The following is a 15,550-nucleotide window of genomic DNA, read 5'->3' on the forward strand; positions in this document are numbered from 1 at the left end:
AGGGTTTCTCTAGCTGTCTTGGAACTCATTCTGTAGACCAGGCTGGCCTCGAACTTAGAGACCCTCCTGCCTCTGCTGGGATTAAAGGTGGGCAGCACCGCAGCCCGGCTCAGGTGGAATCGTCTGTGCAGGCAGCGACCAGGCAGCTTGGCTTCAGCGTCGTGGCTTTGCCCTTCCCTGAGCTAAGCCTCGATTGTGGAATAGCTGCCGAGACCCTGGGGACTCTGCCCACGACCAGTTACTTAACTTAATCTCTAGCAAGGTCATTCTGTAACACAATTCAGTCACTAAGATGAAGTACTCAACAAATCACCCACCCACTGGAGACACTGTGAGGATCTGGGTGTGCGAGAACACGTGGGTGGGTGAATGAATGAGTAAACACAGAATTTAACTTAAAAAAAAAATAGAGGGGAAAGGTGCCAGGTCTGCCTGGGAGCTTCTGAAAACCAGAAGTGCACCCTCATCTTCTGCTGGGTTCTGAGAACAGTCTACATGACTCAGTCTCCCTAATGTGAGTTCTTACATATAATGACCACAGTCAGAAATTGCGGACACAAATCTGAAATAGACCAAACAGGGAGATGGAGTTACAGAACAAAACCTAAAAGCACCATCTGGCACCTCTGGCACCTCTGGCCTAGCCAGCCAGCACCGAGGCAATCCCGAAGCTCTGATACGGCTGCCAAGCCACACCCATCTCTGAGGCAGGGCTGCCTTCCTGCTTGCCTTCTCCTACAGGCACGTTCGGGCTTCTCACCCTTTGGCTTATCTCCCTTTCTGAACAGAGCTCCATAATCTGATGATCGGACTCTTAAACAGCTGTATGTTAGTTTCTCTCTCTCTCTCTTTCTCTCTCACACACAATCTCTGTTCCATCTAGCTCTGTGCTTTACGAAAAACATGTCCCGGAGGTGTGTCCATGCTGCAACACACATATACACCAGGACATGGCATGGTTGGCTCCATGTGTCCCACACAGAAGGCATGACGGTTTATATAGTTTGGACTTCCAAGCATTCACAAACAAGTAAACAGAAAAGACAGACAAATAGTGGGTGAAAAGTAACTAAGTTAATAGAGCGGGATCTATCAATTGCAAGGGATGTATTTTAAGTGCAAAATGGACAAGGAAATAGGGTTATTTCTTTTCACAGAGAGGATATAAAGGGCTGGCAACTCTAAATGATTAATGACTTATCCATTCCCTCATTTGATAATGGATTAAATGTACATTGGGAACTGTGAGGTAGAAAGAGGATGGACAAGCCATACTCCCTACTCTCAAGAGGCTATAATCCGATAGATGTAACATGTGAGTTCATATCTGAAACACCAGGTAAAGGTTAGGTGTTATGAGGATTACAGTGACTTCAGAGAGGAAGCAGTGGATTTTGGGTAGGGAGGAGGCTGAGGCATTTGAACGATGCTTGAAGCACAGGGGAGGAGGATTTCATATATATATATATATATATATATATTTACATAACTAATGTCTTGGCAGGTCATGGTAGAAACAAGTCATATTAATTGAAACAGTGACTTTCTATGTGGCTAATATTTGCCATGCTAACATTTTCACGATCTTACAAAAAGATCTAATCACTAATGTTTTTGGCAGTTGCCTGGGCAGTAGTTGTTAATGGAGGGTAACACCCTCTTTAAAAAACTGATGAAACTCACAGAAAAGGACGCACTCTCTGTAAGCAGTTCCAGGGGTTCATGATTCCTATGCCCATTCTAAACTGCCCAGGGTCTGTGGTCACTATTAAGTCCCAATGGCAGGCGGCCCCTCAAGTAGGAAAGGGTGTTCACGGCGCAGGCTCCATTCTAGGGCCTTGGGAGCTTTTGGGGACAGATGTCTGGTTTGCCCTGGAGCTAGTAACACGGCCCATGAGGCCTAATGTGTGCAAATCTAAGGGCTGAGTCTGATGCTAAGGTGGTATTGTTGGCCGCTGCTCACCTGTGGGTGGGCAGGGATGATGAATGAGCGAGAGGAGGAGAGAGTGACAGTTTTCCGGGAGGAGGAATGTGCTTGTGCAGGAAACCCTTGTTTTTCAGTTTCCCTGGTGACTCTGAAAACTGTGATGTGTCCCCACACCCACTGCCTTAGGATGTTATTTTTCTGAGCCTCCTCAATCCCTCCCGCAGAGACGGCTCCTGGCAAGCCCTTCAGACATGCCCAGACGCCTTCTGTACCCTGGCCGGGAGCCCAGCTTCAGCTAAGGCTGGAGCATCCCTACTCCCCCTCCATGCTGAGTTCATATAGAAACTGGATGATGGCAAAATAAGGTCGCCAACAAAAGAACTCTAGAATGCAGGCAGCTTACAAGTGCTCAGGAAAATGTTTCTATAATACAGATGCATTGAGCCAGATCTGGGCAGGATCTGCTCAGTGGTGTGACCTGGGTTTCTGGATGGTTGTTGAATTGTTCCTAATTTGTAGCTCTAGAATTAGACCCACTTCTGGGACATTATGCTAAGTGAAACAAGCCAGGCATAGAAAGATAACTACCATGTGACAGTACATATAATTAAGGAAGCTAGTCATATAGAAAGGGTAGAATAATGGTTCCTGGGGAGTGAGGCAGGAAGAAATGAGGAGATGCTGGTCAAAGTACCCAAAATTTTGATTAGATAGGATAAGTTAAGGCTCACTATGCAGCAAGGTGACTGTAATAATAATAATAATAATAATAATGACTGTATACTTGAAAAATTGCTAAGACAATAGATTTAAACTATTTTTGTTGTGGTTGTTTGTTTTTTATTTTTGAGACAGGGTTGTTCTCTGTAGCACTGGCTGTCCTGGACTCACTTTGTAGACCAGGCTGGCCTCAAACTCACAGAGATCCCACTGTCTCTGCTTCCCAGTGTTGTGACTGAGATTTAAACATTTTTATTTCATCAAAACACCTAATCTTGCCTGGTATGGTGGTGCACGCCTGTATTCCCAGCACTCTGGGAGGCAGAGGCAGGCAGATCTCTATGAGTTTGAGGCCAGCCTGGTCTACAAGTGAGTCCAGGACAGTCAAAGCTACACAGGGAAACCCTGTCTCGAAAAACAAAGTAATCAAACAAACAAACAAAAAAACCCACCTAATCTTTAGGGCTGGAGAGATGGCCCAGGGGTTAGGAGTATGGTCTGTTCTTTCAGAGCACCTGGGTTCATTTCCAGCATCCACATGGCAACTCACAACTGTCTATAAATCCAGTCCCTCCAAGAGATTCAGCACCCTCACACAAACATACACACAGGCAAAATAATAAATATAATTATGCACATAATAAAAATATGTAAATCATAAAGAACTCAAAACAAAATAAATGTGTGTGTGTGTGTGTGTGTGTGTGTGTGTGGTGGGGGTGTCAGTTCATTTCCACCACCATGTGGGCCCTTAGCCCTTAGTTCGTTAGTCTTAGCAACAAGTGCCGTTGCCTGCTCAGCCATCTAGACAGTTCTAAGTCCTAATATTTTAAGTGTCCTTAATTAATTAAAAAAAGGATAAGTAATTAAGGTAACACATATGTTAAATTGCTCAATGAATCATTCCATGATATACACATATTTCAAAACATCACATTGTATACCATTAATGTATACAGTTTTGGTCAACTTGTATTTCTTTTTGAGTTGTATATGTGTGTGTGTTTGTGTGCCCTTGCATGAGGAGGTTAGAGGCTGGGCTTCTATCGCTCATTTTTTGAAACAGGATCTCTCACTGAACCTGGAGCTTGCTATTTTGGCTAAACTGGTTGGCTAGCAAGTCCTGGAGTTCAGTTGTTTCTGCCATGATGGGGTTACACACACAGTGGCATACCAGATTTTATGTGAGTGCTGGGGTTCATGCTTACACAGCAAACACTTGACTCCCTGAGCCATCTCCTCAGGCCCCAGTTTTGATCAAATTATTTAAAAAAAAGCCGCATTTACAATATCTGTCTGTAAAAGAATCCTTTATTCACTTATCTAATTGTCAACTTGGAAGCTTACTGCCTCTATCTGATAACTTAGATCTAGTCCTGGAGGCTTCTGGCCTCTGAACAATCTTATTTAGGCCTAGAATGTTTTTAGCCTCTGAGACTTGCTGAATAAGCTCACCCTTCGTAGCTCTTTCTGAACTCTGGCTGGTTGGTTCAACTCAACTATTGTGGTTCAAACGCCTCTTCAAGCCGACTGATTCAATCTGGCTTCCCTCAGCTTCTGACTGAATTGTTCTGCTTGGCCTCAAACTAACTCTAGAAATCTGTCCTATTCGTCTGGCTCCTTCTCATTCTCTGGCTCCTCTTTGTCTAGCTGTTCTCTCTTCAACCTGTCTCTGTACAACTCTCCTGGTAAAACTGCCTCCTTTTTCTCTGCTCCCTTTTAAGTTACCTCTTTCCTGTCTGTTCTCCTGAGAGTTGGGCATATCCTATTCTGTCCAACCTTTTTCTGAAGCCAGGTGTGGTGGCGCACACCTATAATTCCAGCACTTGGGGAGGCAGAGGCGGGTGGACCTCTGTGAGTTCTAGGCCAGCCTAGTCTATAAATTGAGTCCAGGACAGTCAAGGCTACACAGAGAAACCCTGTATCGAAAAGCAAACAAACAAATAAAAAAATTGAGAATAGTCCTGTCCACTAATACACATTTTACATCTAAGAACTTGGGTTCAAAGCAGTTCTTCAAATACTGTTTCTGAAACATCTAACATTTAAAGAATATAAACCAAACCAAACCAAAAAAATATTAAAAAAAAAAAAAAAAACAACAGAGTAACTACAAATGTAAACTATCAAACCTCCCAAAACTCCTTCTACAGACCAAAAACAAATGACTGTAGCTCACACCTCCTAATGTGAAGACATCATTGAGGGAGAAGATTAATGTTACTTCAGGAAGAACGTGAAGGAGTCACAGTTAAGAGCACTGGCTGCGCTTCTGGAGGAGGACCTCAGAATTCAGTTCTCAGCACCCACGTGGCAGCTCACAACCGTCTACAACTCCAGTTCCAGAAATCTAACACTTTTTTTTCAAGACAGGGTTCCTCAGTGTAATAGTCTGGCTGTCCTGCCCTTGAACTCACAGAGATCCACCTGCCTTTCCTCCCCGAGTGCTGGGATTACAGGCATATTCCACCTTGTCCTGCCTGGCACCTTTTTCTAACCTCCCCCAGCAATAGGCACACATGTGGTAATCATATATACATGCAGCAAAACACTCACACACAATATAAAAATAAATAAAATTAATGGGCATGGTGGCATACACCTTCCAGCACTTGGGAGGCAGAGGCAGGTGGATTTCTGTGAATTCCAAGCCAGCCTGGTCTACAAAAAGAGTTCTAGGACAGCCAGGGCTGTTATACAGAGAAACCCTGTCTCAAAAAAATAAAAACAAACATGGCATGGTGGCAGCACATGCCTTTAGTCCCAGGACTCAGGGAGGCAGAGGCATTGGAATCGCTGTGAGTTTGAGGCCAACCTGTAACTACAAAGCAAGCCCAGGAAAGCCAAGGAAACCTTGTCTCAAAAATAAATAAATAAATAAATAAATAAATAAATAAATACATAGCCAGGGATGTTTGTTATATGGAAAGAAGTGCGGTGATTTGAATAAAAATGGCCCCCATAGACTCACATGTTTAAACGCTTGGCACGTAGAAAATGGCACTACTAGGTGTGGCCTTGTTGGAGGAAGTGTGTCACAGTTGGGGGTGAGTTTTGAAGTTTTCTATGCTCAAGCTACACCCAGTGTGGTACCCAATCTCCTGCTGCAGATCCAGAGGTAGAACTCTCAACTCCAGCATGCTGCCGTAGCTCCCCGCCACGATAATGGAGTAAATTCTGAAAGTGTAAGCCAGCTCCAATGAAATGTTTTCCTTTATTAGAGTTGCCTTGGTCATGCTGTCTCTTCATAGCACTAAAACCCTAACTAAAACAGGAGGGTATACATGATGTACTAAAATTTAGCAGCAGCTGGGTGCCATCGTTCATTTCTGGAGCACTGTAATTCCAGTGCTCCAGAAAGCAGAGGCAGTCAGATCTCTTTTGAGATTAAGGCCAGCCTGGTCTACAGAGCAAGACAGCCAGGGCTATACAGAGAAACTCTGTGTCATAAAACAAAACAAACCAAAAATTCAAATTAGGATATGTGTATAATTCAGTTTTTACAAAAGAAAATGTATATGTGTAGAAAGAAGACTAATGCCTTACAGTTTCAAGAGAGACTTGGGCGATGAGTGCTGTCATTTTCTAAGTTTAAACATTTTTTTTTTTTTTTAAACATGAAGCAATTTTGATGTTGCCCTTTTTGGGACAGTAATGTGAGAACTGTATCTCGAATCAGAAGATTCACTCTAATTATATGATCTTGTTCAACTGATTCAATTTAATCCTTCTACTTAAATGATGTTCTGTGGCGTTGAAGTCCATAATGGTTAATGCAACCATGAAAATAAGTGCTGACATTTGCTGAGTATAAAAATAAGTCAGGACCCAAAACCCATGACACAGTCTGAACATGATGAAAATATCAGATGACTCAAATTTAGGGACATTCTTTAAAAAAAAGAAAAAGAAAAAGAAAGCCTTCCTAGGGCTGGAAAGATGGCTGGTGGTTTAGAGCACCCGCTGCTCTAGCAGAGGACCTGAGTTCAGTTCCCAGCACCCACCACTGACTGCAACTCCAGCCCCAGGGGCATCTAACGCTCTCTTCTAGCCCCGAAGGCGGCTGTGCTCACATGTGGACCCGGCTCTGTTCCCCAGCTCCCACATGGTGGCTTGAAACCGTCTGCAATTCCAGTTCCACAGGATCCCATGCCCTCTTTCCGACTCCCGCGGGCACCAGGCACTTCAATAAAATAAATAAATCTTAATAGAAAGAAGGAAAGGAAGGAAGGTCAAATCAACACCTAAACAAGTCAGGAGCAACTGAGTTGAAGAAGTTAAATCTCAATCTCTCCAATACTGAGGTCCTACTATGTGCACGGTTTCCTGCTTTAAGGAGGACAAATTGGATATGTATCAATGTATCTTGTAGTATCTTGCTTTTCATATGCAGGAGATGTATGTGTGTGCTTACAGGGAACTCTGTGTGTTTATTCACTCCGCTTTTTCATGTATTTACTTTTAGTGTGTATTAAACAAGCTTTAAGGAGACTTGCTACTTTCCATTCCATTCCATTCCCTTATGTTTTGTTTTGTTTGAGATAGGATGTCCTGGAGGTCGCTCCAGGCTGTAGACCAGGCTGTCCTTGAACTCAGAGCTCTACCTACCTCTGCCTCCCAGAGTGCTGGAACTAACGGTGTGTGCCACCACACCACTGCCCGTTTTTTTTTTTTTTTTTCCCAAACCAACTTTCAAAGTGTTTGTTTCCGAGCTTGTGTTCACATGTGTTTATCTTCGTCAGAAAGTTTCCACAGGGCCAGCGAGATGGCTACAAGAGCCTGCTGCTAAGACTGCCCAGCTGAGCTTGCTGGCTGGGACGCACATTGTGGCAGGAAAGAAGCGACTTGTCTTTGGGCTGCACACGGGCATGTGCCGGGCGTGATTCGTTGTTGTGTTACCGTCTCCAGCTCTTCAGCTGGGCCTTTCAGGGTGAGGAGTTCATTGATGGAGTCATCTCATCATAAAAAAGTCAGGGAGGGGGGGCTGGAGAGGTGGCAGTGGTTAAGAGCACTGGCTGCTCTTCCAAAGGACCCTGGTTCAGTCCCCAGGATCCACACGGCAGCTCAAGACCGTCTGCAACTCTACCTCTTGCTCCCACGAGCAGCAGTCAAGTGTGCAGACAAAAGACCCACATGTGTAAAATTAAAATTCATTTTAAAAATCAAAGTATAATTTACATATAGGAAAACATCTTTTTAGATGCAGTTCTGTGGATTACAACTTGGGAGTTTTCACTATTGTAATTCAAATATTTTCTTCTTGGTTCTTAATAGATGTTCAGATTCTTCCATAAAGACAAAAGGAACTTGATATGTTTTATCTTACCTCTTTGACAGTTATAATAGGCAAAACTCTCATTAAAATATTGTTCATTATCTAAACATCCCCTCTCCCACTCCACATACAAGATTTAGAATCACTAAGATTCATGTCTGTAGAGAAGGCATTGGTGGATTTTGCAGGAAATAAACAATTTTAAACATCAGGAAGTTTCAATTTAATTTAAAGAGTCAGCATGAAGTCATTTCATCTGCCTCATTGTTACGAAATAATTGCTGAGTCTAATAATAAATAGTACCTGAGGAAGCCAAGAAGCAATTACTTAGACTTTGGGCCACAGTACCATGAAATGATACTACACAACAAATCGAGGTGTCAGCTGAGTATGACACAGGGATGAACTACTGAAGCTGATTAAACATTGATTTTGATATCAAAGTGTGGAACGGGTTGGATAGATGGACCACGAAGCTCCAGTAATCAATGTTATCATCAATTTTATTCCTTATGTCGATGGTTTAGAAGGAACATGCAGTAAGCTTGTTACACAAAACTAGAGGGAGGGACAGTCGATACAGAGAGGGAATGAAATGAGTTGAGCGGACTAGGAACATAGGCAGTGAAGTGGCTTATACAGTTCAGGGTAGAGGAAATATGAAGTGGAAGGATTATCTCACAGGAGAGTGAAGTCAGAACATTCAAAGTAAAGCAGGGAAGAAAAAGCCTATCAGCAAACAAGAACGGTAGAAATTCACATGCTTTAAGGCAACATATTGACTGGAGAAATTTAATAAACATATTTTGAGAGACAGGGTTAAGAGAAACAAGTCAAGCTGGGTGGCACTGGTGCAGGCCTGTGACCCCAGTACTCTAGGAGGCAGAGGCAGGTGGATCTCTGTGAGTGCAGGTCTAGCCTGGTCTACAAAGTGAGTCCAGGACAGCCAAGGCTACATAGAGAAACCGCAGCTGGAAAAAAGAAAAAACAATAGAAAAACAACTTACTGAAATACATAATCAAGGCCACTTGTCACCATGGATGACAGAACCCTTGAGTTATGGGTGGTCTAACAGTATAAGAATTTCTTAATTATATATTATGTGTTAAAACTTATGTATATTACATATTTTATGTAACAACATGAATATTGCTTTGTAGGTTATATAATTTCGTTTATTTATTTTGCTTTATTGTTATGAGTATGCTTTTTGTATAATGTTATGAAATATTTCTATACCACAAGATGGAAGAATAACCTTTTATGTATCTTAAAGACACTTCATCAATTATGCTTCTTTTTTAACAATTTCAGAAATGTATCTAGTTTATTCTAATTATTCTCATTGCACACCTCCCCTTGTCTTCTCTTCACTCTGGCTGACTCCCTCCCTCTCCCTACAGGTAGGTCCCTTTCCCTGGTTCATATCCTGTTTTGTTTAGTGAGTTTACCAAAGGCCATCTGAAATATTAACTGTCTAAATTATTTAATATTTATACCAATAAAAACACGAAAGGCATAAACTGAGGTAAAAACCTGCTAGCTCAGTGAGGTAACTTTATTTTCTGAACTATATACAAAATATCTATTTACAAGCCTGATTCTGCAATTAAATTGCTAACTCTTTAGAAATCTCTATGTCATTCTACCCAGCTAGTCTTTCCCTTGAGTGCCTTCAAACCCAACAGGGCTCCCTTACCTCTCTTTCCTAGAATTCTGTTTTACCTGTGTCCTGCCAGCTGCTTCTCTGCTGTTCCTGTAAGTCCCGAGAAAGTCCCCATCTCTTACTCAGAGCTTCTTCCATGAGGGTTCTTCCAGGCCAAAAGTGAGAGCTCTCAAAGGTCCAATCGCTTATATGTCTCTAGCTCCTCCTCTACACCCTTGGTGGACTGAACCATCTCACAGTCATGGTATGTGTGTGTGGGGCAACTCCAAGCCACGTGTGGAGGGTCTCAACCATTTCACCTTTCTGGTGGGATACCTCAAGGCCAGCCAGCTCGGGTCACAGAGCAAAGACCACAGACCTCTCCCAAGCAACTTTCATTAAAATCTGCAGAAACTTTCCATTCTTTAGCATCCTTATCTATGGAGGCTTTCAGAGGCACACCCAAACTGCATCTGATGCAGCAATATCTGTTTTGCTAACAGTCAGGTTTTCTGTTACAATAGTCAAGTGTCCAGCAACAGCCATCTTTGTGACTCTGGCAGTGGAGCGATGCAGTGGAGCCAGGTGGCTCACTGAAGGTAATGCATTTATCACAAGTCAGTAGTAGACATATGGCCCAGCCTAGCCTGGAATTCGAAGGCTGCCTCCTTCAGCCTCTGAGGACTCAGATGGGTGACAGGTAGGGCCATTCACCCAGCTTCTTTACAATTTTGGATTGTTTGTTTAACTGGTGGGTATTGGGTTCTATTTTATCTTTTTTTAAAGTTCCTTTCCAATCAATAAGTCATATCACCAAAATAGTTTTTTTATTAAAATAAGAAGTTTGAACAATACTAAAATAACAAATTGATAGCTTATTGAAATTAAAGCCTCGTTTTTTTAAAAAAAAAATGTTGGCATATGCCTTTAATTCCAGCACTAGGGAGACAGAGGCAGGCAGATCTCTTGAGTTTGAGGCCAGCCTATTTCACAGAGCAAGTTCCAGGACCGCCAGGGCTATACAAAGAGAACTTCTCCTGAAAAGAAAAAAGCAAGCCCCCAACAGCCCCCCTCCCCTAAATAACTGCACAGATGGTAAGATCTGCTTTCCAGCAAAATGCTTATGGTTAACTTGTAGCTGACAACGGTAAGTCATGAGTTACAAGGGCTACTGAGGGGTGCACTAGAAGTGGGGGGAAAGCTAAAGCGGGAACTGCTGACAGCTGGAGTGGCTTTAAAGGGAGGCTTGCACTGAGCTTAAAGTTTTGTCTAAGTTGCCAGGAACACAGGGACGGGGGTGGGGTGGGGGGAATTCTAAGGGCCAGGTGTAAAAGTGAGCAAGTGTGGAACAGGGAGAGATTATAGGGATGTCCCTGTCTGAGATCCATAGATGCGCTGGGGCCAGGAAGAGGAAAGAGAGCAGAGGGCTGGTCGCAGACCTGGTCGGGGCTAAGCAAGCTTAGATGCCTTCCAGGAGTCGCAGGCAGGCGCTCAGTGGTTCGGGAGAAATGGCAGAGTCGTCCTTTGGCAGTGCATTTGGTCTGTTTTATTATTGCGGTTCAGGGAATTGAACGCAGGACCCTGTGAACGTTAGGCAAGCCATTGACCGCTGTGTTTTAGACTGAAGTTCTCATTTCTGTGATTGGTGTGTGTTTACACTTTGTGTCCTATGTGGATTACATTTCCTGAGGGTAAGAGCCCTGTAGTGTCCTCCAGAACAGGAGTCAATAAATTTTGTGGTTTTAACAGTCATTAAGAGAGACCATGTAGGAAAACCTGCCAAAAAAAAGCCAGTACCACATGGCTTTTTGCTGGTGGGAAAGCTGTGCAGACGTGTCAAATCTGACTCCTGCATGGACTTCTGACAAAATGATGGCATCATTCTTGAGACAAAATGTCCAAAGGGAAGGCAGAGCTGTATTTGTAGAGTTCAATTTTGAACATTTGTAGTTTGAGGCTAAGTGCAACATTCAAGGGGAATTTATGGTGCCTAAGGACATGGAACAGCAGTCCAGGTGACAGCAGGCAACTACAGTTAAGACGTGGGCCTGAGTTTAGAACTGATGGCTGGGGTTACAGGAAGGCTGAGTCTCCTCAGGAAAGCCCAAGGACCCAAGAGCAGAGTCTGGAGCGGTATTCTTATGTAGGGGCTGGAACAAGGCAGACGCTGAAAGCAGTATTGTCCAGTATGTTAGTCCTTGGCCATGTGCAGCCATTTAGGTTTACAATCATTAAAATAGAATAACTCCTTCGCCCAGCCACACTGGCCATATATGTGGCCATATATGCAGTACTAATGGTTGCGTGTGGTTAGTGGCTGCTGGAACGAACAGGCAAAAAGCATTTTTACTGCCCTACATTAAAAAGAAAAAAAATTGTACAGTGTAGCTAAAATGGAGACATATGCATTTGAGAGAAAACTAGAAAGCAGATGAGGTTTAAGGAGAGCTTTCTCAGGAGGAAGTGTCTCAGTGGTAAATGTTGAAACTGGTGGCAGGAAGGCAAGTTCTTGAGACCTTGCAAAAGGGAAAAAACAGAACCACCATCCCAGGCAAGTTTACACATTGGCTTATGCTGTGGGCTGAACACAGGGTCTCTGACAATACTAAATAAGCACTAGCATTTGGCCACTGAGGTAAACAACCAGCTCTCTCCTTACTTCTCACTTTGAGTTTCCCTGTGTAGCCCAGCATGCTTTGTGGAGATTCTCCTGCCTCAATATGCCAAATTCTGGGATTATAATATACTACCAAGCCTCGCCTAGGTAGAGAACTTTTTTTAAAGTCAAAAAACTTGTTCATGTCTAGAACAAATGGACAGAGGTCTGTGAACATGGCAAAGGCTCCTGAGTCTGTGCACTGGTTGCTTTCTCCTTTAGTTATGCATTCAAATCCTGCCATTGGCTATGTGTGTCCTTTGGCATCACAGCCCACATATCTGAACTATCACCCAGTTGCTCCCAGTCTTTATGGTCTTTATTTCAGTCCAATTTTCCAGTGAGTAAGGCTGGGGTACTTAGTCACAGAGAGTCAGTGACTCTTCCTGGTCAGTCAGGACATGCTTGTTTCACCGCCTCTACAGGTACTCATCTGTCTGAAAGGTTTTTTGGTTGTTGTCGTTTAAAAGATGATTATGGTATTTCAGACAACACGGTATGAAGAATGGTGATGCCCTCGGCCTAACTTAAATAAAACTTGCACATGTAAGCACAGCACCTAGGAAACCCATTTAAGCCACATTTTCCTTTTACCTTTATTGTTTTGTGGGAGAGGGTCCTGCCATCATGTGGGTCCCTGTGACTAAGCTTATGTTGTCAGGCTTGGCCATGAGCTCTGCGGATTTGCTAAGCCACTCGGCTGGTCCTCGTTTTTCCTCTTTACCCATTTAAAACTTACTATCTACCACCCCCTTGAAGGTTACATGAATTACTGTAGCAGTATCATCTCTGTTGTTGTGAATCAATACCATGACAAAAAGTAACTCAGGGAGAAAAGTTTCAGTTTAGAATTCTAGTGTTATAGTCCATTCTAGCAGGGAAGTCAAGGAAGCAGGAACTTTAGCTGGGCACATGGCATCTACACACAAGAGAAATGAAAGCTTGCATGTTTGCGACTCAGCCTATTGTCTTCGCTCATATAGTCCAAGGCTCAAATATGGGGAATGGCGCCACCCACAATGGGCTATGTCTTCCCACATCAATTACTTTAACAAAGACAGCCCCTCCTAGACACAAGCCAACCTCATCTAGATAACTGACAATTAAGACTAAGCCTTACCGTTATTGTGTATACCCCTATATAGTCATACCTTGGTATGTTTTAAGACGTATCCTTCTGTAATTAGTTTTCTCACTCAGTATATTTTGTTTTTCAAGACAGGGTTTCTCTTTGTGTAGTCCTGGCTCTCCTAGACTCGATTTGTAGGCTAGGCTGGCCTGGAACTCACAGAGATCTGCCTGCTTCTGCCTCCTGAGTGCTGTGTTCACTCAGTATTTTTAAAAAGCAGTCCAAAGCTCTACATATTTGGAACCAACTAACTGGTCTAGATAAAAAAAAAAAAAAAAAAATCAGATCCCAGTTAAACATGCCCAACTGTCCAGATAGCACCAACATTTTCAGCTTGATATGGTAAGGCTAATTGTTGACCATAATTCCATATAAATATTCCTGTTGTTCAGTGAGCTACCTTACAGCCCAGCTTGATTTCCTTTTCTTGGAGTTGTAGCTGATGTTATTACCAACTTTTGTCCTAGTCTACTGGGGAATAGGGTGATCTGGTTTTGTTTCTTGGCCAGGAATAGCTTGTGAAAATCTTGAGAGGAAACACGACAAGAAACTGGGCCAAGCCATGAGGACGGGAAAAACAGATCTGACTATTGTTTTGAAGTTTATTCACGATATTTGATACACTTTAAATTTCTTCTAATGACTACACCAAAACATTAATCCACTGTGAATTATACTATATTAGTTACTACATGTGTGTATTACCTAAATATAGGCCTTATGCTTTGTATATGGTTTGAGTGTGTCTACACTAGTTAAAAAAAGTATTCTTTCAAGAGACCATTTTGTTTTCTGTCATCTTAAGATAGTCTGTAATAGTAACTCTTTCAAGTGTGGTTGGAGAAGTCTACTGAATCTCACCTTAGTAGTGAGTGATACTTTTGTAATATGCATTTTTAAGAGCTTTGCATCAAAATAGCTAGTTTGAGTTATCTTCTTTTGACCCCCGTAGATTGTTCTTGAATGCCACAATTGAAAGAGAACAGGTGTCATTGTCAAACCAAACCAAACCAAACCAAACCAGAAAAAGCCAGGTGGAGGTGGCACATGCCTTTAATTCCAGCACTCAAGAGGCACAGCCTTGTGGATTCTCTTGGGTTTGAGGCCAGCCTCATCCACAGAGCAAGTTCCAGGATAAACAAGGCTACACAACAAAACCCTGTCCTGAAAAAAAAATTTTTTTTTCAAACAACCCCCCTCTCCCCGAAATCAGAAAATGTTCAAAATATTCATTTTAGGGAATGAGATATCCAGGGACAAAGAGGCGACTCTGAACCACCCATAAGCTTGGGTTTCATCTCTATCTTGCTCTTTCGTTCACTAGTCCCTCCCTCTTTTTCTATCCCTCCAATCAGCACATCCTAATTTTCATTTTAAAAAAATGTAAATAGCGCACGTTTATGCTATTTAATTTTAAAAGCAGTTCTTCTTGTGAACTATAGGACCTCCAGAAGCTATCGTTAAAAGAAAGGAACCCTGTCCTTGGACTTAGAATCTTAAATTTCTTCTTATTTGTGCATTACCAGAACAATTCTCTGGTAATTTCTTGCACAAAAAGTACGGGTTTCCAACCTATGGATACAGATACCAAATGTAAGGCTTCTGCAACTGAGATGCATGCTCTTTTCTTTTTAAATGAAATTCTTTTAAGTAAGTGCACATAAGTGCTAGTTTAAATGCTTCAACTTTACAACCTTATTATACAAAGTGTAATATATAATAACTACAGTAATTGGAACGTTTATTCTTGAGACAGATTTCCAATAAAAGTATTGTGGATAGTATTCCCTACTCTTAAATTTAACCTTTCTTTTAAGCAAATGTATCTAAAGCTAATAAGCAGCGTTCTGTCTTGTTCTGTCTCTTGTTGGCAGAACAGAGAACCTGAGCATTTTTCTCCTGAATGACAGCAAGGTATTAAGGATGTCAAAGGAAGGAGTGCTAACCTAAATCACTAAGTAAAAAGGGTACCTAAACGCTCCCAAGGGGAAGGGCACTTCAGTGAGATTTACTATTTTAACAAATGTTAGCAGTTGACTGGCTTTCTTAGGATTAGGAAGCAGGGAGTGTGTGCTGCAATCTAATTTTGAAAGGTTATTGTGCCTCATTAAATAAAATGTAGCTAAGCCTGTTTTGATATCACTGGCCAGAATTAAAACTTCTGTCCCTTTATGAAGGGACTGGAGATATCTACAT

This window comes from Meriones unguiculatus, chromosome 8, assembly GCF_030254825.1.
Source record: "Meriones unguiculatus strain TT.TT164.6M chromosome 8, Bangor_MerUng_6.1, whole genome shotgun sequence".
Taxonomy (NCBI): domain Eukaryota; kingdom Metazoa; phylum Chordata; class Mammalia; order Rodentia; family Muridae; genus Meriones; species Meriones unguiculatus.